This window comes from Camelus ferus, chromosome 16 (assembly GCF_009834535.1).
Source record: "Camelus ferus isolate YT-003-E chromosome 16, BCGSAC_Cfer_1.0, whole genome shotgun sequence".
In the NCBI taxonomy this organism is placed as follows: Eukaryota; Metazoa; Chordata; class Mammalia; order Artiodactyla; family Camelidae; genus Camelus; species Camelus ferus.
Window position 1 is genome coordinate 768861 of NC_045711.1, and position 27422 is coordinate 796282.

At 34.9% G+C, this 27422-nt stretch overlaps 1 protein-coding gene and 1 long non-coding RNA gene across 2 annotated transcripts in view; both read left to right on the forward strand.

The window, feature by feature from the left end:
* Positions 1-27422, forward strand: part of UBE2G1 (ubiquitin conjugating enzyme E2 G1) — an 81002-nt gene that overhangs the window by 21810 nt on the left and 31770 nt on the right. The gene's annotated exons all lie outside the window — the stretch shown is intronic.
* On the forward strand, positions 1565-23389 carry LOC116669157. The gene is made up of 3 exons (XR_004326521.1): positions 1565-1938; positions 12149-12263; positions 23378-23389. It is a non-coding gene; the product is annotated as an uncharacterized LOC116669157 (long non-coding RNA).

Genomic DNA, 27422 nt, shown 5'->3' on the forward strand with positions numbered 1-27422 from the left:
AGTTAATAAATGAAGAAATGAAAGAATTAGAATACCACCATTTTGCAGCCTATAATGAGATAGACCTAGGCAATGATCAGCAACTACTGAAGCCAATAAGTGAAAACCCGAATCCACAGATCATAAAAATAGGGACAAAGTAGACGTGTGCCTCCTGATGTGATGGAGTGGTGGCACCATCTGTGAAGTTTTATTGCAAAAAATTCACATCTGTATCTGATTAAGCCTCTAGACCTACCAATTAATAGGAAATATATGGTATAGAAGAACATGTTTGAAGACACCCCACGAGGATACAAACAGTAAAATCTAGAAGGAAATTCTAAAGGACAACTCTCTTGTTTTTTTCAACAAATAAGTGACAAGAAGAGAAAAAAGGCTCAGGAAACCTATAAATTAGAAGAGATATATTAACCAAATGCAACGTGAAGTTCTTATTTGGATGGATCCTGATTCTAACCAACTAACTGTAAAACAGTCTTTATGGAGAAAAAATGAAAATATGAGCACTGGATATCTGATACTAACAAATTGTTCATTTTTCTTACGCTGTGATAATATTGTGCTTATGTTTTAGAACTTTATACTAAAATATTGACAGCAAAAGTATGACATCTGGAATTTAAAATCTATGTTGAGCGGATGTGGGTGAGGATATAGATAAACAAGACGGGCCATGTGTTAATAATTGAACCTAGACATGATAGATCATTTTACCATTCTACTTCTCTGCTGAAAATTGGTAAGTTTAAAAAGGGTCATATATGCTGGTGCTTTGGTCTTCCCGAATTGCATAAAATTCGGTTTTTATAGATGAGGCAAATGAGTTGTCTCTATTGTTAAATTTTTTCTTGAGCTGTCTTCTTAGACTAAGATCAGAACTTTTTGGTGATAGTATTTGTAATTTGAATTATCTGTGAAACAAATTCATGCCTCATTTTTCATGTGCTTGGTCTAAGGATTTTTTTTTTTAAATAATAGGATTAAAGTAACTGAGATCCATTCCTTCTGACTTTTGCCTCAGTACTAGGGCAAGCTGTTTTGAAAATCTTTTTTCATGTTATTGATTGGGCTTCTTGCTTGGAGATTCTTTGAAGTACAAACTGCTGTGTTGTGTGCTCAGGCTAATAGCAGTAACTAGCTACTCTATATTGCTTGTTTTCTTTTTATACTATTCCTCATATTAACTTGCTTGACTTTTGAGGAAAACCGAGGCTCTGCCTTCAATAAATGAAGGACTTAGTGCTGTTTTAGAAAGCTGCTAGAGCACCAGCATATTTGTTTGCCTCTGTTTCTTCTTTTGGCTAGTAGTCGTTACTTTTTTTTTCCAGAGACATCCCTGGAGCTTTAGTCTCTAGAGTTTATATCTGTTGCAACTGAAGAGAAATTTACCAGTAGTATATATATTTTTCCCCTTCTTGAAAAGCTTTGAAGAAGAGTATAGTGAAATCTTCTCACCCTCTTATCTAGGAAAATAGGGCTTGGCTTTATTTTAAAGTTTTATAGCTTTTAAATGATAGGAGCATGTAAAAATTATCTTATATAGTACTTTAAACTTAAAGTGCTGACATACCAAATTTAATCTCTAAATTATATAGTCATTTAGTGAATATCTGAGTGCCTACTTTTCTAAGCATTGTTGTACTTTAAAGAACATAACAGAAATCTTGCTGGCACAGACTTTACATTTAGTATGGGAAGACAGATAATAAACTAGATAATTAAGTTAAAGATGTGGTGTGTTAATGGTAAGTTCCCAGAAGAGAAAATAAAGTGGGCAAAGGGGATGGAAACTTGAAGGTGGAGCATTGGTGTCTGGGAGCCAAGCTTCGCAGGCAGTGAGGAATAACAAGCACAAAGACTCTGAGGTGGGAGGAGAGAAGGCCTGGTTTGTCAGAGGAGCAGCAAGGTACAGGGGTGGTAGTGTGGTCTTGATAGGTAAGAACTTTGGCTTCTATGCTGAGACATACTATTCGAAGGTTTTCAGCACAGGAGTTGACATAATTTGATTTACATTTTAAAAAGATCATGCTTGGCTTGTGCTGAGTATACAGACTGTAGGGAGACAAGGGCAGAAGCAAATAAACTGATTATGAGACTAGAACAGTAAGTCAGAATAGAGAGAACATTGTCCTGGACCAGGGTGTTGACAGTGGAGATGATAAATGGTTGAATTTTCTTTTTTGGAGGGAAGGTAATTAGGTTTAGTTATTTATTTTTTGGAGGAGGTACTGGGGATTGAACCGAGGACCTTGTGCATGCTAAGCATGCACTCTACCACTTGAGCTATACCTTCCCCCCGAATTTTTGTGTATATTTTCGGAATGGAGTGGTCAGTATTCACTGATGAACCAGATTTTTTGGGGAGTGATGTATCCAGCATGCCTTCAAGGCTTTTGGCCTGAGCAGTTGCAAAGATGGAGTTGACATTAACCGAGGTAAAAAAGACTGCAGGACAAGGCAGAGAGATTACTAGGGGCTCAGTTTTGAATATGCTAATTTTGAACAGCCTGTTAGACATTCAAGTAGAGAAGTCATACAGGCAGTTTATCATGTACAATCAGGAATTCAGTGAAGAGGTGTGGGTTAGAGACATAAACTTGGAAATTGTTAGTGTATAGGTCTTAAATAAACCATGAGGTCAGATGGAATCAGTAAGAGAAGAGGATTAAGGACCAAGTTTTGGGACACATCAGCATTAAGAAGTCAGAGAAATTATCAGAAACTAGGGAAGGAGTATGAAGGGGTTGGTCACGGAGGTAAGTGGAAAACTAGAGTTGTGGTAACCTGTAAGCCAAGTGAAGAAATTTCAAGGAGGGAGGGAGGGAGATCAGCTGTGTCAAATAAGAGGTCGGGTAAGATAAGGACTGATACATGACACTAGAGGTGAGTGGAGACTTTGAAAAGGACACTTTTCGGTGCCAGTGGTGGGGGCAAAAGCCAGGTTGGTGTGAGCCTGAGTGAACGGAAGAGGAATTGGAGACGGGGAATGTAGATGGGTCCTAAAAGTTGTGCTCTTAAAATGGGGGAGCAGAGGACAGTAACTGGAGCGAGTGTAGGCTTCATTTTTGTGTTTGTAAAGGTTGGAAAATGATAGCATGTTTGTTGATGGGATTGAATTCAGTAGAGAGGGATGTTGATGACACACGAGAGGGTAGGAATTTCTGGAGCAATGTCTTTGAGTGGGGGAAATTAGATGGGATCTAATTACTGCCCAGTTTGGAAGCTGTAGCTAGGAACATGGCAGCTAGCTAGCTCATCTAGATAACATGAGAGGGTGGAATAATAAATTGATGGGCAGAGATTCAGGGAAGAGGGTGGATCTGTGTACAGTGTGGAAAATTTTAGTGCTAAGAGGATCTTTGTGAGTATTAAATAGGTTGCAAAGGGATGGTTATAGAATATAGCACCTAATAAGTGTTCACTGTTGTCATTATCACTTGTAGAGGTAAATGTAAACAATTTAGTATGTGAAATTGTTAGTGTTTTAGTATTTGCTTATAAAGTCACAATGTTATTTATATGACCAGTTTCCTTAAATCACTAGTATGTGTAATACTGTGAAAATACTGGCTTTTCACTTGAGCCAGATGGATCAGTCTGTAATTTCTGGTTATGCCATCATTTCTTCACAAAGATGCTGGCCACTAGAGAGGTGCTACTCACACAGACTATCAACTTAAAGCACATCCCAGAAACACAAGATTTTCATATTTCTAATCAGAAACATTGTAATTTTGTTATGGTTTTGAAGGTGGTCCATTTTCTTAATATGTGAGTAAAAGTCCCTTAAGCAAAATTGTAACATTGTCTGATAGAAAATAGACTTCTTTTTACACTTTGGCTAGAAGTAGCAGAGAAATCCTATATATTTACATAAATTGTGATTGCAGTTTTAGGACCAGTTGTAAAGCTGGAGTGGTTAATGTAGGAATATTAGAGGGAGAGTTGGAACCTGGAGATGCTTGGGAAATCTACTCAGGCTCTTAACCTGGCCTTAGGTATATTCGTACTTTGAAAATGAGATGGAGATTATTTAAAATCTGTAAGTACATCAGTGTCATTTTAGGGTGATATGGGGGATAAAAGGTGAAAAAGAGATACGTAGAAGTCTAATCAGAGAGCCCAGAGCTTCTGTTAGAGGCACGGTTTCTCTGATGGAGAATCAGATCTTGGCAGTACAGAATCCTAGGTTCTGACTGGGTTGTTGTATAAGAAGTAATAAGATAAGGTATATGGATTTGATAAGACAAGACCTAGGATGTAAAAACCTTTAGTAGGCTTTTAAATGATCTGGAAAACTTGGAAACTAGAGAGAGGAAGGTTAAAAGAGAAGTTGATTCGAGTCAAGGGCTGGTAATTGAAAAGAATTTAAAATTTGCCATTTGAAATACCTTTGGACCTAAATTATTTTTATATCTATAAAATATAAAATTATAAAAATAAAGTTAGATATAAGAATTATATAAAATTATGCTTTTAAGCACTCATCATTTGATAACTGAATGTTCAACATTGGAAAACACTATTTTGAGATACAAAATACATGTTTAGATATGGACCTTGTAGTCTGCAAAAGCATATCAATCTAAAGGAAGTAATATACCATAAGAAAAATAAAAGTTACGGTGCTGTAGGTTTCTATAAGAGGAGGAGACGATCTTCAGTGAAAAGGGTGTCATGGAGGAAGTAGCATTGAAGGATGGTCCTTGAAAATGGAAGCAGAAATGTTGATGAGGATATTTCAGGTAGCAGCACGCACTATTAGGCAGGAAAGAATAGCGGTACAAATAGTTCAGGTTAAATCAAATACAAATAAATGTGTCCGAGCGGGATTTTGTTTTTTCTTACTTTCCTTTCGTTTTATCCCCCAGTGAGAATCGTTTGGAAGTTTTTGGGTGAGGTGCATAGGAAATGGGAAAGGGTGAGAAGGTGAAGCAGAAATAAACTATGATAACCAACCATATAAAAAATATTTTTTTAACTATAGAAGAGAATATGCTTGAAAAGCATAGGAATATGGAAATGAAGAGGGAAAAGCTGTAAGCAGAGAAATACGGTGAACAATTTGCTGTTCTTAGTTTTTAAAACTAAAATTAATTCTGTTAAAAATTGTAACAAGACAGAAAGTCAAGTTTTCTTGAAGTAAAATTTCTTAAAAGAAATTTTTTTTGTTTTGTTGTTTTGGGGGAGGTAATTAGGTATTTATTTATTTTGATGGAAGTACTGGGGATTGAACCCAGGACCTTGTGCATGCTAGGTGTGTGCTTTACCACTCAGCTATACCCTCCCTCTTAAAATAAATTTCTTAAAAATAAATGAGCACAAGGACCCAGTAGAGAAAAAGACAGGGTCATGGACAGTCTACTTGTGGAAAATTACAGATGGCTTTGAAAAATATTGAGGATGCTAGACTTGACTCATAGAAGCATAAATTAAAGCTACATTGAGATACTCTTTATCACCCACACAAGCTAGACCATCACTGTAAGTAGGGAATGAATCTATCAATCCTGACTTCCTACCCATGTACTTAGTTTTCAGCCCCTACCCCACACCGTTCATTTTAGTCCTCCACTCTTAAATATGGACAGTCACGTTTTATCAGATAAGTAAAATAATGCTTCCTCATATGAAAGAAGTCGTTAGAGATAGAATACAACTAGGAGGAAGTATATCTCAGACAAGAAGAAAGCATTTAAAAAAAAGTTAATGAAGATTAAGTTTATAAACAGAAACAGAATTCTGTAAGGAAGGAAAAGAGGTCTTAGAAGATAAAATTGGAGAAATAATTCCAGCAAGTACAACAAATAGTAAACTCTAAAAGAGGAGCAGATATTTTTAAGAGGAGCTAATACTGTGAAAGTATTTGTGAGTACTATGTGTGAATGTAATGGATTAGAAATTTTTACAAACTTTAGAAGTGTGATGCATTATGAGAAATTAAGTGATCGTTTTCTCAGCGGTGTCAGTTTTTTCAGTTTTTCTGTAGAAATTCCTAAAAATGGAATTTAAATAAAGGTAAAAAATAAAGTTTAATAATGCCAAATTGCTTTCTGTAAAAATTAAAAATCAGTTGACATTTCCATCTGCTGCTTGTTGGCCCATATCTCTGAATTCTGGTTAAAATTGAAATTACTTTCCGATCTTAAGATATAAGTGATATATTTGCAATTTTAAAAATAGGTTAAATAGTTGTTCATGTATTTATTGGATATTTGTATTTACACCATTGTGGACTTGTTGGATCCAGTCTCTCACTGATTTGTCAGTGCCCTTTATTCATTTAGGGATCAACTCTGTCATGTGTGCAAATGTTTGCCCCTGAGTTTGTCTTATGGATTCCTCTTCTCCCTCTTAAATCTTTCAGAAATTAAAAATTTTTGTGTTGTATTTAAAGTTTTTATTTGTGGCTTCTAGGTTCTTTATCTGATTTAAGACTTTATCTAAATCAGGATTTTAAAAAATGTTCCTCACCCCATCCTCCCATATATTCTTTCTGTACTTCTGTGGTTTTGTTTTCTACATTAAATTTTTTCATCCATTTTGACTTTTTTATTGTAAGGAATTAGGTGCAGATTGAATTTGTTTTCTCTAATGAATCAGTTGTCCTAACACCATTTTTGGCTAATCCATTTTCCTTCCTCTTGATTTGAAATGCTATCAGATTGATTATATACCAAATTTCCGTGTGTATTTTGGTTCATTTCTGGACACTGTTCTGTTCTCTAGATCTCCAGGGTCCAGATTATACCAAGTTATTGTAATTTTAGAAGTTTTTAATTTATATGTCATCTTATTTTTTATCAATTATAAGCAAATAGAATTTTGAAAAATTAATTGTTAAAGGGCTTGTAACAAACAGCTGCCTTTGTCTCATCTCACTTGACAAGTCCAGTACCAGTTTTGAAGTTTTGATTAAAACAAAGTCAACTGTTTTTCTGCCTGGAAACTATTAGAATTTGATGTTCTGAAATTTTATTGTGCTCTTTGTGTGAGCATTTCTATTAATGCTTTGAGCATTTTGAAGACCCTATTATACATTTTGTCTGGCAGTTCTAGGAAAATTGTATGTATGTATGTACGTATCCATCTCTCTTTCTGTTTTGCATGTTACCTCTTTCTGGAACCTAACAGAATGGGATGTTTCAATGAGGGAAGCTTAAGGTGAGAAGTAGGAAGAGAAGGGAGATGGGATCAGACAGCTATAGGGAGAAGATGTCTAAGTGAGATGAAGAGCCAGGAAGGATTTTCAACAGAGATGTGATCTGACTCTAAAGAGTCAGAAAGGCTGCAGCTCTCAGCCTTTCTGAGTAAGAGAGGGGATTATTCAAAGATGTAGTTAGAATAGTTTTAGTAGCTAGAAAAATTTGTCCCTAAATACTTACAATTCAAGTGGTATAGTAGCTGTATTTTTTTTAGATCAAACTTAAAATATTCTCCTTTGTGTGTTTTAAGTAAATTTTTAATGCAGTGTTTTATTTTTGAATAGCTTATTTTAATTTTATCAGTTAATTGATACTGGATTGTATGTTTAATATTTATTTTAATAAGTTTCCATTGTCTTGGTGTTTCACAATTAACACATTTTTGCATTGGGATGAATTTTTTTAAACAAATTTTACTGGTTAAAAATTCTGAGCACTTCAATTAAAATGCAAGTATTAATGCTGGTGTTTTAGTATTAAGTAAATAACTACTGACACCTGTTTGCTCTAGGATTGTATGCACTACAATCATCTTGTCAAGTTTCACTTAATCACTATCCTTCATCCTACCCCTCAAACCCTGCAGTTTTGATTGAGTGCATTGCATTGAATTTATCGATTGATAAAGAGTGATTTGACATCTTTATAATATTATCTTTCCAAGAGTAAAATCTGGCTTATTTCATACTTTTTTTTTGGCTTCCTTTTTATCATCTTATTCCTTCTTTTTTAGTCCTAATTTGATATAATAATAATTATTATTATTTTTTAGTCCAGCTAATGGTTTATCTGTTAGGGTTTTTTTCTTCCCTTCAAAATGCAGCTTCTAGGTTTTATAATTAAATCTACTAGCTTTGTTTTTCTAATTGAGTAACATATGAATTTCTTAAATTCCTTTTTTCTGATTTTTAAAAAGTTTATTTCCTAACCTTAAATGCTTAATATTTTTAATTCTTGATCAGTTGATAGCATTTAGGCTGTGGGTCTTCCTCTGAATATATGAGTATTTATGTATCAAAGGCTTTTTTTATATATAGGTAGTTTTTATAATTGTTATTTACTAGATAAATTAATTTTGTTTTTTTGTATTAATTTTGATTTCCATCTTTGAATGGAGTAGTTTAGGGAGAGAGAGAGTACATAAATGGTCAAGTCTCTTCCACTAAGGAGAGTGGCTTGCTTCATTTTCAGATTGTTGTCTCTGTTATTTCTTTAAATTTTTTAATTTATATTTTTTGAAGGAGGCGGTAACTAGGTTTATTCATTTATTTTTAGAGGAGGTACTGGGGATTGAACCCAGAACCTTGGGCATGCTAAGCATGCACTCTACCACCTGAGCTATACCCTCTCATGATCTCTGTTATTTCTACTTTTTAAAATTTTGAGGTATGATGGCCTAAATAGATGATCAGCTTTTATAACTGTTCCATAGGGATTTGATCTCATCCCATAATATGTTCAGCCATTTTATCACTTAATCTGTTTGATCTCTATGGACTTGAAATGGTAATTGCCTCCTACTTTTATTTCTGCCCAGTTTTCTTGTATTTCTTTAAAGTTTGGACTCCAAATATATGTATATATATTTTGAAGGTTTTGTTTTATATAGTTTTATATGCATCATATATTCTTTATAGATTATAATTTTGAGCATTCTAAAAAGTGATCCTTTTTGGCCACCTTTAATGTTTTTCTACTTTGAATTCAACTTCCCTGATATACTTATGTCTCACCTTTTACTGTTAACCTCTCAAAGAGTTTGTTTTAGGTTTGTATAATGTAGACCCCATATAGTTGGATAAAGTAAGGTTAGTCTTTTTGGACCCAATCTGAGATGCTTTTAATCATTTGTATTAATGTTGTATGTTTGGTTTTGCTTCTGTAATACTGTTCTTTTCATTGCCTATCTTTTTGTTTGAGTTTCTTTTTTATTCCTTAAACTACATGGTTCATTGTCTTTATTTTCTCTCCCTTCTCTCATTTTGGAAGTTATGGACTATATTTCATTATGTCTAAGGTACCATTGATTTTAAGATGCCTTGTTATTTTGACAACCACTAACATGGTTAACCTCTGTCAAAGAAACTGACATACCATTGATTGTAATATGCATGCTGATTTTAGATACACTAAAACAAAAAAAGTGGATCTTAGAATATCGTAGTATATAGTTCTGTAGCTGTTGTTATAAAGCTGTAGCTTTAATATATTTTTGTTTATCAAATAGATTTTTCTGTCTGAGGAGTGATTGTTCACATGCTTTATTCTCAGGGTTCTTGTATGTTTCAAAATGTCAATGGCTTTCACAAATGAAGTCATATTTGGACGTTACAGAATTTTTGAGCTATGTTACTGTCCCCTTAATATCCAGTAGACATTATTCCATTATTTTCTGGCATCTGGGGTTTCTCTAGAGAAGTCTAGGGCCAGCCTGACTTTTTTTTCCCTTTGTAGGTGACCTACTTCTGCCTGGGTATTGGTAGAATTCTTTCTCTATCCTTGAAGTTTAGTAACTTCATCGGGATATATCTCGCTCTTGGTGTGATTCTCTATTACATTTTCCTGTTACATGGTAAGCCATTCAATCTGCAATTCAGGAATATTTTCTTATATATCTTGTAATATGCTTTCATTTTTATTTTTCTTTCCTCAAGGGACATCAGTTTTATTATTGTTCATGTTCATTTCCTGTCTTTCATTATATTATTTTTCTAAATACTTCCTTTGTTCTCTTCTGCAGTGTTCTAGGTTTTCTTGAGATTATCTTTCATTTCATAAATTTGTTTTCATCAATAATCGGGTCTACTGCATCCTTTATACGATAGAGTTTTCATTGTGCCAGTGCCTTTAGTAATTCATTCAATTTATGTCTGTGAGCCACCCTTCCAACTTGTCTCATTTATTTCCGTCTTTAAAAAAGTCTTTACTTCTTGTGGTAAAAACAGGTAAAAGCACATTGGTTTTGAGAAGATGAGTAAAACCAGTTGCACAGCAGCTAATATCAAAATTTATTCTCTAAGAACCCAAAACAAGTGATTAGTGAAATTGTTTTATCAAGTCATGCTGTTAAATGTGCTTTATTAATGGCATGAAATATGGAAAAACTGTTACTCACTTGCAGGCCTGAAGACATTTCTTTTTACAGTTGGATAAGCTGCTTTTGTACACACTAGAAATCTGTTCTGCCATGTGTGCTTTTGTGTGTATGAGGGAGAAGTGTTTGAGGATTTTTCTGATTAATCACTGAAAATCTGTTGACGATTTTTGTTTTTATCCTGTGAGTTGTAATGTAGACTAGAAAAAAAATTCATTGAAGTCATGATTGAGGCTCTTGTCATCCCTGTGTAACACAGTAAACGACCTGCTGTGTGAAATTCTAGGAAATGCTAATTTGCTCTTTGTTTTATTCTGAGGAAATGAAAGTGATCAACAGTATGCCCTTGGGTCTCCATTTGGGGTTAAAGGAAATAGTGAAAATTGTCAGTGTGTGCACTTGGTGGTAACTGAGCATGAGACTTTCACTGTGACTTATTAAAAAAGGTACAAGACTTCTGCATGTTAAATTATCTTAGCCGTTTAGGGAATAGGTTCTCCCTTGGGTTTTTTTTTTTTAAGGTTGTGGAGAAACCAGCATTTTTAATGTTACTGTTGATGTTAACAAACGTTATTTTAATTATTTCAGTAGACTAGCACATTCAGAATGGCCCAGTATGCCAGCAGCATACTCAGTATTGTGAATAACTTGAATTTACTACTCCAGAGTCCAAGTCATAGCTTATCCTTACAATGAAAATTACCAGAATTTCTTAAATGTTCCAAACTTTTGCACTTGATTGCCAATAATGTAGCATCTTCCTAAGATGAATATATGTTTTGCCTAATATGTTAATTCCACAGATACTTAATAGAGGGCCTGTTATATGCCAGGGACTGTAGCAGGTGCGGGGCCACATCAGTAAACAAACAAAAATCCATGCATTCTAGTGGGGGTGGGGGAGATAAACAAAATCATAGAAAAGTTGTATGCTGTGAGGGAAGTAAAACAGAATAAAATTGGGAGTATGTAAGAGTAAAGAGTAAAGTATAAGGGGATAAAATAAGGAGTACAGTGTAAGAGAGTGGGGGTTATAAGTTAAAATAGGATGACGTTTGAATAATTGAGTTAGATGAGGAAAGGGGTCATGCAGAGGGTACAGCAAACATAGAGGCCCTGACGTAGGGACAGACTTGAATGTTGGAGGGAGATGAGGGTGAGCAGTTAGCTGCAGCCATGTGAGCGAGGTAGTAAGTAGAAGGTTGAAGAGATGCTGGTTAATTCTGAGGGACCTTTTAGGCCATTATGCAGGCCATTCTTTACTCTGAGGGAGAACTCAAAGCCATTGGAGTAGTGACATGATCTGAATTCACAGTTTGACAGGATCATTCTGAGAACAGACAAAATGAGGAAGAGATTTTATATAGTACCCCAGCATATACATTTAAGTAAACATTTATAACTGAAGTGAAAGCTTCACCAAAAAATCTCTATTTTATTTTTCCTTTGTATTAGGAAAAGGAAATGCTATATATGTCCCACTAGATCTATTTCATGACTGCACAACTTGTAGTTGAAAAATACTGCTAAGTGAGATTCAGCTTCTGCCTTGGTGGGAAGTAAGTAGGACGTAGGGTGCTGTGCATTAAAGGAGAATGAATAAAGTGTAAAATGGAAAACAATTAAAACTTAAAATCAATATTATATACACTCTTAGCTTAAAAAAACAATCAAGTAATCAAATACTGGTGATACAAGAGGCCTAGTAATGAAGAGCCCCACTCCCCAGAAGCAGCTGCTTCAGATACCCTGGGGCTTAACTCCATGTTCTAAATAATATGCTTATAGTGTTTATTTTTTGGTTTATCAACTTTAGACATTCTCTGTTGACTTCTTGCTATGACAGATGTTTTCAGTCCCACTTCTCACTACTGACCTTCCTCGTACGACGGTCACTGAACTGGCGCCTCTCTGGGGTTCTGCCCAGAAGATTAGCCTTCCTCCTTCGCTGCACCCCCTCTGTGAGTATCTGTTCTTCTCCCTCCGCTGTGCTTAATCAGTTCACATTCTTTCATCCGGTTTTCATCTTTTCAGACCGTGGGTAACCTACCTAGTGTTTTTTTTTTTTTTGGTAGGGGGAGATAATTAGATTTGTTTATTTGTTTATTTTCAGAGGACATACTGGTGATTGAACCCAGGACCTTGCACATGCTAGGCAAGTGCTCTCCTACTTGAGCTATATCCTCCTCCCTCTACCTAATCTTTTTTAAAAAGTGTTTTTAATTAAAAGGTTATTTTAAAATTTATTTAGAAAAGTTTAAGTTATTAGGAAGGAGAAGAGATAAACACATGTCCTCATACTGGCACCTTGAACTGGAAGATAGAGGTTTAGGCCAAATTTTTTGTGTTTCATTTTTTAAAATATCTGTGTTGTGTGTGTGTTTTTAAGAGTTAGATATATTTATAGTATTTTATCTTCTAAAAACAAATTGTAGCTATTTCCCCATGTCATTAGGCTTCCAAAGTATTTAAAATAGATTAGTAGCATTCTTTCATATGCTAATAGCGCATAATTCCCCCAAATTTGACTTTTAGGTTTTTATATTATAAGTTGATTTAAAATTAAATTTTAATTTTATTTTAAAACTAATTTGAAAAGTAAAATTATTTAAATTATAGATAATGCTTCTGTGGATTTTCCTTATGAAACATATTTACACATACTCTTTTATTATTTCTCATAGGATAAATATCTAGGAGTGGTCACTGCTGAATCAAAGAAGATAAACATTTTTTGAGGTTTTTTTCCCCTCTCAGTTTTATTGAGATAATACACAGCACTGTAAGTTTAAGGTGTACAGCATAATGACTTGATTTACATGTATTGTGGAATGATTACTACAATAAAAATAGTTAACATTATATAGTTATTCCAAAAAGAGAAAAAAAATTTTTTTTCCTTGTGGTGAGAACTTTAAGATCTATTCTCTTAGCAGCTTTCAGGTATGCCACACAGCAGTGTTAGCTACAGTCCTGATGCTGTTCATTACATGCCCAGTACTTATATATCTTATAACTGAAAGTTGTACCTTTTTTGAGTTTCTTAATATCACCAAGTACCTTCTAGGAAGATTATAGTCCCACTATCATTGTATTAAAATTGTATTTTTTACTATGTTCTTAATACATATCAGGGACTTCTAAAAATGTTTGACTCTGCTAGATAAAAAAATAATGTTACTTAAAAACTTCCCAAGAAAGCTAACACTTCTTGACAGTTTTGAAAGTGTGTGTGTGTGATCTTAAAGGTTTGTAAGAGTAGTTGTTTGTATTTTAATTTTTTGTAGTGATTTTGACATGGAATATTTTCTTTAGTTGTCCAGTTAATTAGGCTTTCCTGTGTTTTCTTCCTTTCCTTTAACATTTAGAATATTTCCTACTCCTAAGATCAGATAAGACTATGGAAAATTTGAAGATAGCTTTGAAATGGATGGTGAGGAGAGAAACTTTTGGGGGGGAGGGTAATTAGTTTTATTTTTTAATTATTATTTTTTTTTTTGGTGGGGGGAGGTAATTAGATTTGCTTATTTTCAGAGGAAGTACTGGGGATTGAACCCAGGGCCTCGTGCATGCTAACTAAGCACGTATTCTGCCACTGAGCTATACCCTTTTACTGAGTTGACCTTAGGCTTGTATTGAGAAAAATCTATCATGATAGTTTAGATTTTGGATTGTTGCTACTTCTAAATATGATCAATTGCCTTGTGCTTTAGAAGTGTTAAATTGTTAGACATTTCCATGACAGTATAATGTATATAGGTTTTCAGGTATATGAGGTGTTACTAGTACTGGTAACTCCGTACCAGGGTAATCTGGCTAAACTAGTCTTTCCACCCACAGGGCATGCATGATACTCAAGCTTTCTTTTAGTGAGTCATGAATGTCACCAGGGAATTTGTCACTATTTGGCATAATTCCATTAAGAACTGGTGATAATTTAGTCCCTTTTGGGGAAAAATTAACTTAATTTTAGAGTAAGAGAACTTTACTGACATTTTAAGCTACTTATAAGTAGCAACATATTATTAAAATATTTTTAAAAAATCTTACAAAAAGCCTAAATGGCAATGGACCAGGCTTATAGTAAAAGTTATATTGGGAAGAGAGAGATTGGTTTATGAATTGGCTGTAAGAGATAGATCAATATTATTTTGACAGGATCTGTTTTCTGGGGTTGTTGAAATCCTTAACCATTATAAAAATTTTCAATATATTAAAAATTTTGCACTACAGAAATAAATTCCTGTTTATGGGCAGTTGATTAATTGCAGAGAGAGAAAAGAAATCTCTCATTTCACCTAAACACAGTTATTTATGTTTTAGTGTATTCTTTTTCCTCTAACCTTTTAAATATGCACTTGTTCATATATTTTGTAATCACATATGTGCTACTCTACTGAGTAATATAAACAGCTTTCATTTTGCTACACTGTTGTCATTATTGTCATTTTTAATGTGGCACAAGAGCCCACCAAGTGGGAGTCACATAGTTTTTCATTTAGACTCCTTTTTTTAAAAAAGTTTAGTTAAATTCCAATTTTTTGTGTAGGTGCTTAGGTTTCCCTTACACACTTGAGTAAATATATAAATGGTTTCAGAGTTGTCTCATGGATTCTTTACCTCAAGGAGATAAGTGGTTGTGTAGCAGGAGGAAGGGTAGGCACTGATGCAAAGGAATGAAACTGGAATCAAGGAAGCAAGTGTGACAGCATCCTTTTGTTTCACATCCTTCCCCCCTCTCTCTAGTAGTCTGGGTACAAGGCAGTGAATTCAGACCAGAATCTTAAGTTTTACTATATCCCTTGTTAGCTAATATATTTGTTAATTTACTTGGCATTTATTATGCCCATTAGAGCTTTTTGTTACGCATAAGGAACAAAGTGCTTTTGCAAAAAACCATGTCAGTATTTTTAGCATGTTAGTATTGAAGAACAAAATTGCAGCTTGTGCATTTACTTAATGTTAATTTGTGAAAAGTATTGTAGCTTTTTTGATTTTTGATTTTAAATCAAGACTAGTTCATCATCATGTTCTGGTTCTCAGCTGGAGAACAGGACTAGCCATTATTTTTTTCATCCAGGCTTTGAGTTCCTACCCCATAAGAATGATGACTTGCAGCTTGGTGGGATTTGATATCCCTCACAAACCTAGAAAGTCTGTTTAGTGATCCATTTGGAGTTTTTCTTAATATTTATGTTGTCAACAATGAGAATGAGGGTTTTGACTTATTTGAATCTCACACAGACCAAAATGGGCCTTTCATCTAGGAGAAGCTCCACAGAAAACAAGGCCTTGAGAATGAGTTCCCACATAGGAAGAGAAGGGCAGATTTGTTTCAAAGGGCACTAATATTAAGAAAATGGTAGCAAATGTCTCATCATGTGTTTGACTGGAGTGGCTCCTGAGTACTACCTTGAGAAATTTTGAGTTCTGTGATTGGTTATTAATGGTGCCTTCCTTGGATATGGGCCACAGCAGAGCTTTGAGAGTGATTAAGAGCAATGATGTCCTCAATCTATACCTCAGGATCCGTAAAACAAGAGGTACGAAGACCTTTGGCTTCCATTTGAAGTGCTCCACATTTATCTAATATGTATATTGGACTTTTTTCTATTGTGATAAAACACACATAAAATTGATCACTTTAACCATTTTTAAGTATATAGTTCAGTGGCATTAAGTACATTCATATTGTTTTGCAACCATCACCACTATTTCTAAAACTTTTTCATCATCTCAAGCTGAAAAACTGAACCCACTAAGTAATTTAACCCATTTCTACCTTCCTCCAGCCCCTAGTAACCACCATTCTACTTTCTGTCTCTGAATTTGACTACTCTAGATCTTCATGTAAGAATCACAATAGTTGTCCCTTTGTGTCTGGCTTCTTTCATTACCATAATACTGTTTTAAAATTTCATCCATATGGTAGCATGTATCAGGATTTCTTTTTTTTTTTTAAAGCCAAGTAATAGTCCATTGTATGTATATACTACATGTTTATCCATTCATCTGCCAGGAAATAGGTGGGTTGTTTTCCCATTGTTTGGCTGTTGCATATAATGCTGCTGTGATGTGGGGGTGCAAGTATCTGTTTGAGTGTCTGCTTTTAAATTCTTTTGGGTATATACCCATAAGTGGAGTTACTGGATTACGTGGTAATTCCATTTTAAATTTTTTTGAGAAACTGCTATACTATCTTCTATAGCGACTGCACATTTAACATTCTCACCAGCAGTGCACAGGGCTTGTTATTTTGTTTTGATTTTTAAAAATGTAAGAGTCAACCTAATGAAGTGAAGTTTATGAAGTGGTATCTTGTAGTTTTGATTTGCCTTTTTCTAATGAATAGTGATATTGATCATTTTCATGTTCTTATTGGCCATCTGTATATCTTCTTTAGAAAATTCATTCAAATCCTTGCCTACTATTTTGTTGTTGTTATATGAGTTTTGTATATTCTGAATGTTAATCCAGTATCAGATATGTGATTTGCAGATTTTTCCCATTCTGTGGATTGCTTTTGATGCTCAAGTTTTTAATTTTGAGGAAGTTGAATTTATATTATGTTGCGTATGCATTTGGTACCATATACAAGTAATTGTTGCCAAATCTAACATGAAGATTTCCCCCTATGTTTTTTTCTAAGAATTTTAGAATTTTAGCTCTTAATGTGAAGGTCTTTGATTTCATTTTTAGTTAATTTTTGCATCTGATGTATGGGAAGAGTCCAACTTTATTCTTTTGCATGTGGTTATCCAGTTTTCCCAGCACTATTTGTTGAAAAGACTGTCCTTTCCCCATTGAATAATCTTGACATCCTTGGGGAAAATTGATGATGTATGCAAGGGTGTATTTCTGGGCTTTTATTCTATTCTGTTGGTCTTTGTGTGTTTTTATGTCAGTACTTCACTGTTTTGATAATCGTAGCTTTTTAGTTAAGTTTGGAAATCAGAAAATGTGAGTCTTCCAACTTTGTTCTTTTTTAAGATTGTATGAAGAAAAATTCAGTTTAAAAGTTTCTCTTTTTGAAATTTTAAAATTCTCAGTTTCCCGTGTTTGTCTTTTTTACTCTTATGCTCTATAATCACATCTACAGAGTAGTGTGTGTGATGCATGCAATATAAAGCATGCAGTTTAAAGTATTGTTATAAAGCAAGGTGTACCTACTACCCAGATGAAGAAATAATTGTGTGAAGTTTTAAAACCACTGAACTAGAGCATGGATAATCAAGTGATTCTGTCAGCCGAAGTCAGAAAACAGAACCATGTTTCTCGGGGTTCACGAGGAATAATAGTACATCGAGGATGTGTTATTAGCTAGGGTGATTGGAGCCCTGGGGACACAGGAGGACAGGATTTCCTAGAGCCAGGTGGTGTAGCTAGAGCAGGGACCCTGTGAGTGCCTAAGTCTGAAAATACTTTGCTCTAGAGACCAGTTAGTGACTAAATTTGTGGTCTGTTTTGCCCAGGTTAAGAGGGAATGAGATTAAGAGTAATGTAGCTAGAAAACAGTGCCTCTTAAAGCTGAGTCATAATGTAATAAGAATTGAAGCTACTTTGAAACCAGAGTAAGTTAATCTGGTTCTTCGTAATCACTACTGTCAAAATCCCAACTTCTTTACGTAATTACAGTCAAGTGTGATTGTGCATACAGTTGAAATGCCTAGATTTAAATGTCATTTTGGCAAACTATAATGGGTACGTACTTAATAAATATTCTGGAAGTCAACAAATAAAATATGTTTACCATGGTTCTTATTTAAAAGTAAAGGGTTTATACTTATGGTAACTATATTGTAACAGTCAGGTGAGTTTTTGGATTTTTGTTCCCCCAAATAAAGGGTGCCCTTTAGGCATCTTACAATATAGTTGAGTTATAAGGACAAACAAATTAATTCATACAGCCAGAAGGTAACAAATTCACTAAAATAAAATGCCAGGGAACACAGATGAGAAGGTTAATTTACATTCCTGATTTGGGAAAGTTTATAGGAGGTTCTGGCATTTGAACCAGCCCGTTAAGATTTTGTAGGCTTTCAACAAGCAAAGATAAGGGGCTAGTTGAAATGTGAATTACTGTTTAAGGATAGGGGATTGGCATGAATAAAAAGAGGGAGGGGATATGGTTTAGGAGGAGTTCAGTGGTTGTAATCTGAGTATGACTGTGTGTGTAATCAGAGGTGGGGAGGAGGTATAGTTAAGAGATAAAGATGGAAAAGTTTCTTTTGAAATCAGATCATAGAGGATAGTGAGTGTTGGGTTCGTGACTAAAATTAATTCTAAGAAAGATTAATCTGGTGTCAGTTTGTTGGTCTAGTTGTTAGGGAAGACACTGGAAGTAGGGGCATCATCAGTTAGTAGGCTAGTAGGAGGTTAAGGAAGGGGTGAGGAAGAGGGCTAGCCTATAGGTAATAATCACCAGGTTTCAAGGTTAGATGACTGAGGGGAGATTAGTGAAATAAAGCCAAGTGGATGAACATGTTTGGGATGAGTTTGGGTTGAGGTCCTGGTAAGATATCCACTGTTGGGAAATGGATTCTGAAGCTTGTGAGAGGTAAATTTGAAAGTGATTCCCTAGAGAAGATAGTATTTTGAAGCCTTTGGTGTGTATGCAAGTGCCTAGAGAAGATTGTTGAGCAAGCAGAAGAGGGCAAATGATGGGTTATTCTTGGAAGGCTGTGTTTGGAGGGCAGATGGAAGAAAACAAGCCTTTAAAACACTGAGAAGTGGTGTTCAGAGAGGGAGGAGAAAACTAGGAATAAAAGGAGAGTCACCAAAGCCTGAAGGAGGAAAGTCTGAAGTGAAGTGGGGAGTGTAAATCACAAGCCCAGATTATATTAGTGTCAGTGATTCAGGGAAATTTGGTTATATGCCATGGAGAATTAGAGGATCAGAAAGGCTTTTTAAAAATTGCAATGAAATATATATAAAACATAAAATTTACAATTTTGACCGTTTTGAAGTATATGGTTTAGTGGCATTAAGCACATTCATGTTGTGCAGCTATCACCATCATCTAGAAAGGTGAGTAGGGAAAATGATGAGATGAAGTGTTGCATAAATGTTTTTTGGTTCCATGAGTTGTCGGAGTATTGTTTTGTTAAAAAAAAAGTAGGTTTAGGGAACCCTCCTACACGGCTGGTGGAAATGCAGTTTGGTGCAGCCACTGTGGAAAACAGTATGGAGATTCCTCAAAAGACTAGGAATAGACTTACCATATGACCCAGGAATCCTACTCCTGGGCATATATCCAGAAGGAACCCTACTTCAAAATGATAGCTGCACCCCAATGTTCATAGCAGCACTATTTACAATAGCCAAGACATGGAAACAGCCTAAATGTCCATCAACAGATGACTGGATAAAGAAGATGTGGTATATTTGTACAATGGAATACTATTCAGCCATAAATACTGACAACATAACACCATTTGCAGCAACATGGATGTTCCTGGAGAATGTCATTCTAAATGAACTAAGCCAGAAAGAGAAAAAAATACCATATGAGATCGCTCATACGTGGAATCTAAAACAAAACAAAACATAAATACAAAACAGAAACAGACTCATAGACATAGAATACAAACTTGTGGTTGCCAAGAGGGTGGGGGGGTGGGAAGGGACAGACGGGGATTTCAAAATGTAGAATAGATAAACAAGATTATACTGTATAGCACAGGGAAATGTTATACAAGATCCTGTGGTAGCTCACAGCAAAAAAAAGAAAGAAACAATGAATATATGTTCATGTATAACTGAAAAATTGTGCTCTACACTGGAATTTGATACAACATTGTAAAATGACTATAACTCAATAAAAAATGTTAAAAAAAAGTAGGTTTGGTTTGATGTAAAAAAAAAGTAGTTTGGTTTGATGAGTTGTCAGACTATTGTTAAAAATGTAGTTTATGATGGATTATGGGGATTTTTGGAATATCTAAATTTCTGCATGCACTGCCTGTTGAAGATTATGTAAGCTACCACCTCCACCCCCATGCCTCTCTCTGTCTTCTTATCTTGCTTTATTTTTCTTTATGGAAGGTATCACTACTTGATATACTGTAGTATATCTTTCCCCACCAGAGTGAAAGATCTGTGAGACCATTTTGTCTCAAGAGCAAAGAGAGCAGGGGACTTATATTTTGTTCATTGCTCTATTCCCAGTGCCTAGCACATACTTAAATACATTTTTGAATAACTTCAAGCAAGGTGACATCAATTAGAAGTGAGAGTGAAAGGAAAAAAGTGGATACAGGCATAAACTCTTCATTAGAATTAGCTTTACTAAAAACACATACAAAATATTTCTGTGTACTTATAGCTGGTATAAATTGGCTGGTGTAAGTTCCTCACAGCCTAAGTGTAAATGCTGATTTGATCAGTTACACAATTCATGGTATAGGTAAGATAAAAATAATAAATCAGAGTCTGAAGAAGCCTATGTATTACTGAGATCAGAAAATGATGTCTCCTGAATACTTTCTGTCATAAGGAAGGTACTGTTTGAATATAACAATGTAACATCCTCAAAAAACATCCTTACAGTTAATACAGAAGACAGCCTTCAGTAGGGTGGAAAATGGTTAGGACAGTTTTAATTGTATTTTCAGATTAAACCTAGACTGATGATCTTGACAGGAATGCTGAAAGGAGATGGACAACTAGAGACATTTTGGAAGGAAGAAATGTCAAGGATGGATGAATAGATGGATTTTTACATTGAATGGCCAGGCAGTAAATGAAAGGAGTGATCAAAGATGATAAGCCTTGAACCTACATGATTGATACAGAAAATGGGGAAGTTGAGAAGGAAAAGAATGCATAGGGTGAAAATAAACTCAGTGCTCTTCCTGCCTTGGAAATAGCTTTATTTTCTGATTATAGAAATATTGTATGCTTTTTAAAAAGTGCCCCCTCAGTTAGTGGCAGTGCAAATAGACACCCCCATTTATCTGCCTTTGAGGTGATCATACCCTGTCAGCCCTGCTGAAAACCACTGCTATAAAGTATTAGAGGGGAAACTTGACTAGAGACCAACTAGGAAATAAGCTTAAAAATAGGACTCTTTGAATGGAGGAAAAAGGTACACTTAGTTGGAAGCAACAGGAATTGAACTAGAATAAGTTTAGACAAAAAAAGAAATTTGATTCTTAACCAAGTTTATGGAAGGGGACAGGAGTGGTACCAGATGTAAGAAACTAGAATTCTGTTAGGACCTCTCTTATTGTTGCCTGCTTTTGCTTATTTAACTTCATTTTGGCTTCATTTTCACATAACTGCTTTCTCCTTGAGATTTGTGTTATGGCTGTGGGCAACTTCTGCATAGATTGGGGCTCCTTTTCTTTAATTCCAGTTTGAAAAATCCTCCACAAGATCTCATTCTCCTGGCTTGTGAAGTATTCATTCACTCATTCTTATGGCCTAGGGGTATGGAGTACAGAATAAACTGGTACAATAAACATCACCAAAACAAGTAGTTGGGTGTGATGTTCAGGGGTGGGTAGTGTTTTGCAAAGGTTAAGGCTTATGGTTGAGATTCTAAAGAACATTGTATTCCTTTTATAGCCTATAGTCTAATGAGCAGTAAGGAAGAAAATGGATAATTGACATTTATTGTACTCTGAGGTTATCAACATTTTGCGTATGCAATATCTCTCACCTGTCCTGCAACACTACCATGGTTTACCATACTTTACTGATGAAGAAAATGATACTCAAAGAAGAAAAAGAAATAACTTGTTGAAGATGATAAAGCTAGTGAGAACTGGCATTCAAAGCCAGGTCTGACTGACATACCATACTCTGTGCCCAAAACTGGCCCAGATTTTCTGTTGTAAGATGAAATTCACAAATTTGCCCCCATCATGTCTTTATCAAATTATTTCTAAAAAACAGATGAGAAGTTTATATAAAACCATAGACTATTGTGTCAAGGCGCAGCAGTTTACATATGGTGGGGAATTCTTGCAGAGACCTATGCTGCTGCTGCTGTATGTAAGCATAAGCAACAATGTGTTTAGGGGTAAATGTTGAAGAAACCCTTGGATCATAATAAGTGTTTGAAGAGGATGTAAGCAAGGTGAAATATTTCACGTGGCAGAACTTCCTCCTTAAGTGCTATTTTAGGAATGTGGCCCAGAATTCTGCCAAGCATATCCTTTCAGGAGCATATTGGCAAAATTTTTGTAAGATATGATCTCTGACCTCTTGCTTGTCTGCTCCATATTCCTTACATTTTTGAAGCATGGTAAAAGAAATACATCTAGGTTGAAAATATTTTGGATTAGGAAGTCAGCTAGCACTACCTACCCCTAGCCCATGGCATAGTGTAAAGACAAAATTTCTAATTTAATTTTTTTATTTTAAAAATTTTAATAATATCTTACTTTTTTCATTTTTCAGTCTTATTAGGTAGAATTGTTAGTTTGACTGCCAATATACAATATATTGCATATAAATACATACACAAAATACGCTGCACGTATTTTTTAAAAATTCACATACAAGTACTACTGTTCATTGTTTCTCAGAACATTTAGAGCTTTACCTTTTTAAACTTACATAGTTATCAAAGGAATAAAGCTAATCGGAAGATAAGAATTAATTAAAAAAGATACATACAGCCTGCTATTAACGGCAACATTATTTATAATTGCCAAGATACGGAAGCATCATAAGTGCACATCAATAGATGAATGGATAAAGAAGATGCAGCATATATATGTCATGGAATACAACTCACCCATAAGAAAGAAGGATACTTTGCCATTTGTGGCCCTTCATTCCCTTTTTTCTTTTTTACTTCAAAAACCAAAACTTTATAACCAGCATAAACATTTCCATTGCATCAAAAACAACAAAAGACCTACAAATAAACTTAACCAAAGAGATTACGTATACTCTGAAAACTGCAAAACATTGATGAAGGAAATTGAAGGTGATGCAAAGAAATGGAAAGATATCTTGTACTGTTGGAGTATAAGAATCAACATTATCAAAATGGCCATACTATCCAAAGCAATCTATAGATCCAGTGCAACCTCTGTCAAAATACTCATGATATTCTTCACAGAACTACAACAAACAATTCCAAAATTTATGTGAGACCATAAAAGACCCCAAATTGCCAAAGTGATCTTTTTTCTTTTTACTTCTTTTTTTTGGTGGGGGGACGGAAGTAATTAGGTTTGTTTGTTTATTTATTTATTTATTTACTTACTTACTTACTTATTTATTTTTGGAGGAGGTACTGGGGATTGAACCCAGGACCTTATGCATGCCAGGCATGCACTCTACCACTTGAGCTATACCCTCCCTCCTCAAAGTGATCCTTTGTAGGTCTTTTTTTCTCTTCTTTTTGTTCTCTTTTCTTATGGTTTGATGACTGAGAAGTTCCTTTAACATTTGTTGTAAGGCTGGTTTGGTGGTGCTGAATTCTTTTGGCTTTTGTTTATCTGTGAAGCTTTTGATTTCTGTATTAAATTTGAATGAAAGCCTTGCTGGATAGAGTATTCTTGGTTGTAGATTTTTCCTTTTCATCACTTTAAATATATTGTGCCACTCCCTTCTGGCCTGTAGAGTTTCTGCTGAAAAATCATCTGATAACCTTATGGGAGTTCCCTTGTGTGTTATATATTACTTTTCTCTTGCTAATTTTAGTATTTTCTCCTTATCCTTAATTTTTGTCAACTTGATGACTGTGTGCCTTGGTGTGTTCCTCTTTGGGTTGATCCTTTGTGGAGCTCTGTGCACTTCTTGGACTTGGGTGGCTGTTTCCTTTCCCAAGATGGGGAAGTTTTTGGTGATTATCTCTCCAAAATTTTTCTCAGATCCTTTCTCTCCTTTTTCTGGGACCCCTGTAATGCGAATATTAGTGCAATTCATGTTGTCCCAGAGTTCTCTTAAACTATCCTTATTTCTTTCCATTCTTTTTTCTTTTCTGCAGTAATGATTTCCACTAATCTGACTTTTAGCTCACTGATCTGTTCTGCCTAATTTAGTCTATTCTTGGTTCCTTCTAGTGTGTTATTCATTTCAGTGATTTTATTCTTCAGCTCTGTTTGGGTATTCTTTATATTTTCCAAATCTTTGCTAGAAACTTCACTCTGTGCATCTATACTCCTCTTGAGTTCTCTGAACATTTTTGCCATCATTACTTTAAACTCTTTCTCAGTTAAATTGCCTATCTCCTCATTACTTACTTCTTCTGGGATTTTATCTTGCGCCTTGGCTTGAGAGATATTCCTCTGCCGCCTCATACTGTCTATCTTTCTATTTGTATTTTTAGGTAGGTTAGTTATTGTTTCTTGACCTTGGAGAGGTGGCTCTCTGTGGGAGACATCCTATACGTTGCAGCAGTACACTTCTCTCTTGTCACCCAAGGGCCAGGGTCCAGTCAGTCCCAGTGTAGAGCCTGGCTTATGTTGATGAATTTCTTCCACAGGCTTTGGGATTACTGTTTTCTTATTCCTGGTGTCTGCCCCCTGGTAGATGAGGCTGGACCAGAGGCTTACGCTGGTTCCCTGGCAGGAGGAGCCAGTGCCTGCCCACTGCTGGGTGAAGCTTGGTCCTGGACCTCTGGTGGGTAGGGCCATGTCTAGAGGTGTTTGTGGCTTAGGAAGTCTCCAAAATTTCTAATTTTAAGCGAACTTTTAAAGTTTGCCAGAAACCTGTAAAAGTGATTAAACTGACTCATCTTCAGAATCTGTAGAGGAAATATAAGCAAACCTTTGGTTGTTTGCTGATACGTTACTTTTTTTCAATAATGATTAGTTAATGGAAGCTTGCAGGAAAGGAATATTTTCCCAATTAATTTTGGTGACTTAGTTTCTGGCGATTTATGTTTTAAAGTGATAAGGCAATTCAGTCCTCTGATAATAAGGTCAAAATTATTTTGACAAACCATCTCAGTACTTAGGAGGAGTAATTAGATAGTGTCTGCATAAGAAGTTCAATCTGAGATTTCAAAAGTTCAAAATGAAGCCAGTGTAAAAATAGTCACTCTACTGAAATGCACCTTGCAGGCAGCTGTGTGTTACATAAATAAACTTGATAGCAGGAGACCATAACCATTGAGACACAAAGCAAAATCATTGCTAGGATATAAATAACAGTTATATTTGGCTTTGTAGTCATTCGACTTAGTCAACTATTGGTCTTGGTAAAGTGTATGTACAGTTAAAGTAGCTTATTTTCTTAGTAGTCAAGTGTAAAATGACATATAGTTGGGTCTTTGAATGTTGTTATTTTGAAACACCTTGTATTTTTTCTGAGGCTCAGTGAAGGTTTATTTTCACATGATCGACAAGTATTGTAAACCATTATTTTAGTCTGAACTGCTTTAAACATTTTAAAAACTTTTGAGAAATAAATTTAAACATAATAATAATAAAATTGACTGTACAGTGAACCTCCATGTATTCACCAAGCCTCAACAGTTACTAGGTCATAACCAAACTAATTTGATCTCTCTCTACCGCATTATGATTTTGAAGCATATCCCAAACATCACTGTCATTTGTAAATATTTCAGTATGTTTAAAAAAAGGGGGGGGGGGTAAAAAAAAAAAACTGAACACACTACCATTACCAATTAAAAAGTTAACAGTAATTTAGTATTGTTAGATTGAGTCAGCCTTCAAATTTGTCATACATTTTAAAAAGTCTTTTTAATTCAGTCTTCTCTTTTGTTTCCCTTGCAGTGTATTTATTTAAGATTCTAGGTCTTGCCCTTTAGAATTTCCCAAAGTATAGATTTTGCTAATTGTGTCTCAGGAATGTCCTTAAACATAGTTCTCTGTGTTTTCTATAAATTGGTAATTGTGTCTAGGGACTTAAAACAAGTTCAACTTTGAGAGTCACATGAGATCACTTCTTAAGTGGTGGTTAGTTTATCAGGAGACATGCTAATGTCTGATTGTCTTTCTTTCTAAAAAATGCCTAGGTTAAAATGACAAAATGGCAATGTTTCAATAAGTTTTCATTTTTTAACTGGACTATTCTTAAATTTTATTTATTTATTTTTACAAACATATGTTCTTTTTCAGATTCTTTTCTTTATAGGTTGTTACAAGATACTGAATATAGTTCCCTGTGCTATACAGTAGACCCTTAGTATTTATCTATTTTATATGTAGTAGTGTGTATATATTATTCCCAAACTCCTAATTTATCCCCCTTACCCCCTTTTCCCCTTTGGTAACCATAGTTTATTTTCTATGGCTGTGAGTCTGTTTCTGGTTTGTAAATAAGTTCATTTGTATCGTTTTATTTTCCTTTGAAGATTCCACATATAAGTGATATATGATATTTGTCTTTCTCTGTCTGACTTCACTTAATATGATAATCTCTGTCCACCCATGTTGCTGCAAATGGCATTATTTCATTCTTTTTTATGGCTGAGTAATATTCCATTGTATACACATACCTCATCTTTATCCAGTCATCTGTTGTAGACATTTAGGCTGCTTCCATGTCTTGGCTATTAGTGCTGCTGTGAACATTGGGGTGTACGTATCTTTTTGAATTAGTGTTCTCTGGATATATGCCCAGGAATGGGATACTGAATCTTACGGTAACTATTTTAATTTTTTTAAGGAGCCTCCATACTGTTCTTCAAAGTGACTGTACTAGTTTATTTTTCCACCAACAATGTAGGAGGGTTTCCTTTTCTCCACACCCTCTCCAACACTTACTATTTGTAGACTTTTTGATGAATGCCGTTCTGACTGGTGTGAGGTGGTACCTCATTGTAGTTTTGATATGCATTTCTCTAATGTCAGTAATATTGAGCATCTTGTCATGTGCCTATTGATAACTGGTCTATTTCTATAGAGAGATACTCATCTGATCAAATAATAGTTTCTATTTGATTACTTGGCAATACAATTTATATAGAAAAGGAAGAATAAATCTTGATTCTTTGCTTTTTTTAAAGGGGTTTTCAAGATAACAAAAGTGGTTTACTAGTGTCCTATAATGATGATCAATTAGTTTGTTGTATATTATATCATTGTTTATAAAGTCATGAATTGAAACATATGTTTCAATCCTTTGTGGTTACTAACTGTTGATACTCAAATTGTCCCATATTTGGCCAGTGGAGGGGGTCTTCTTCA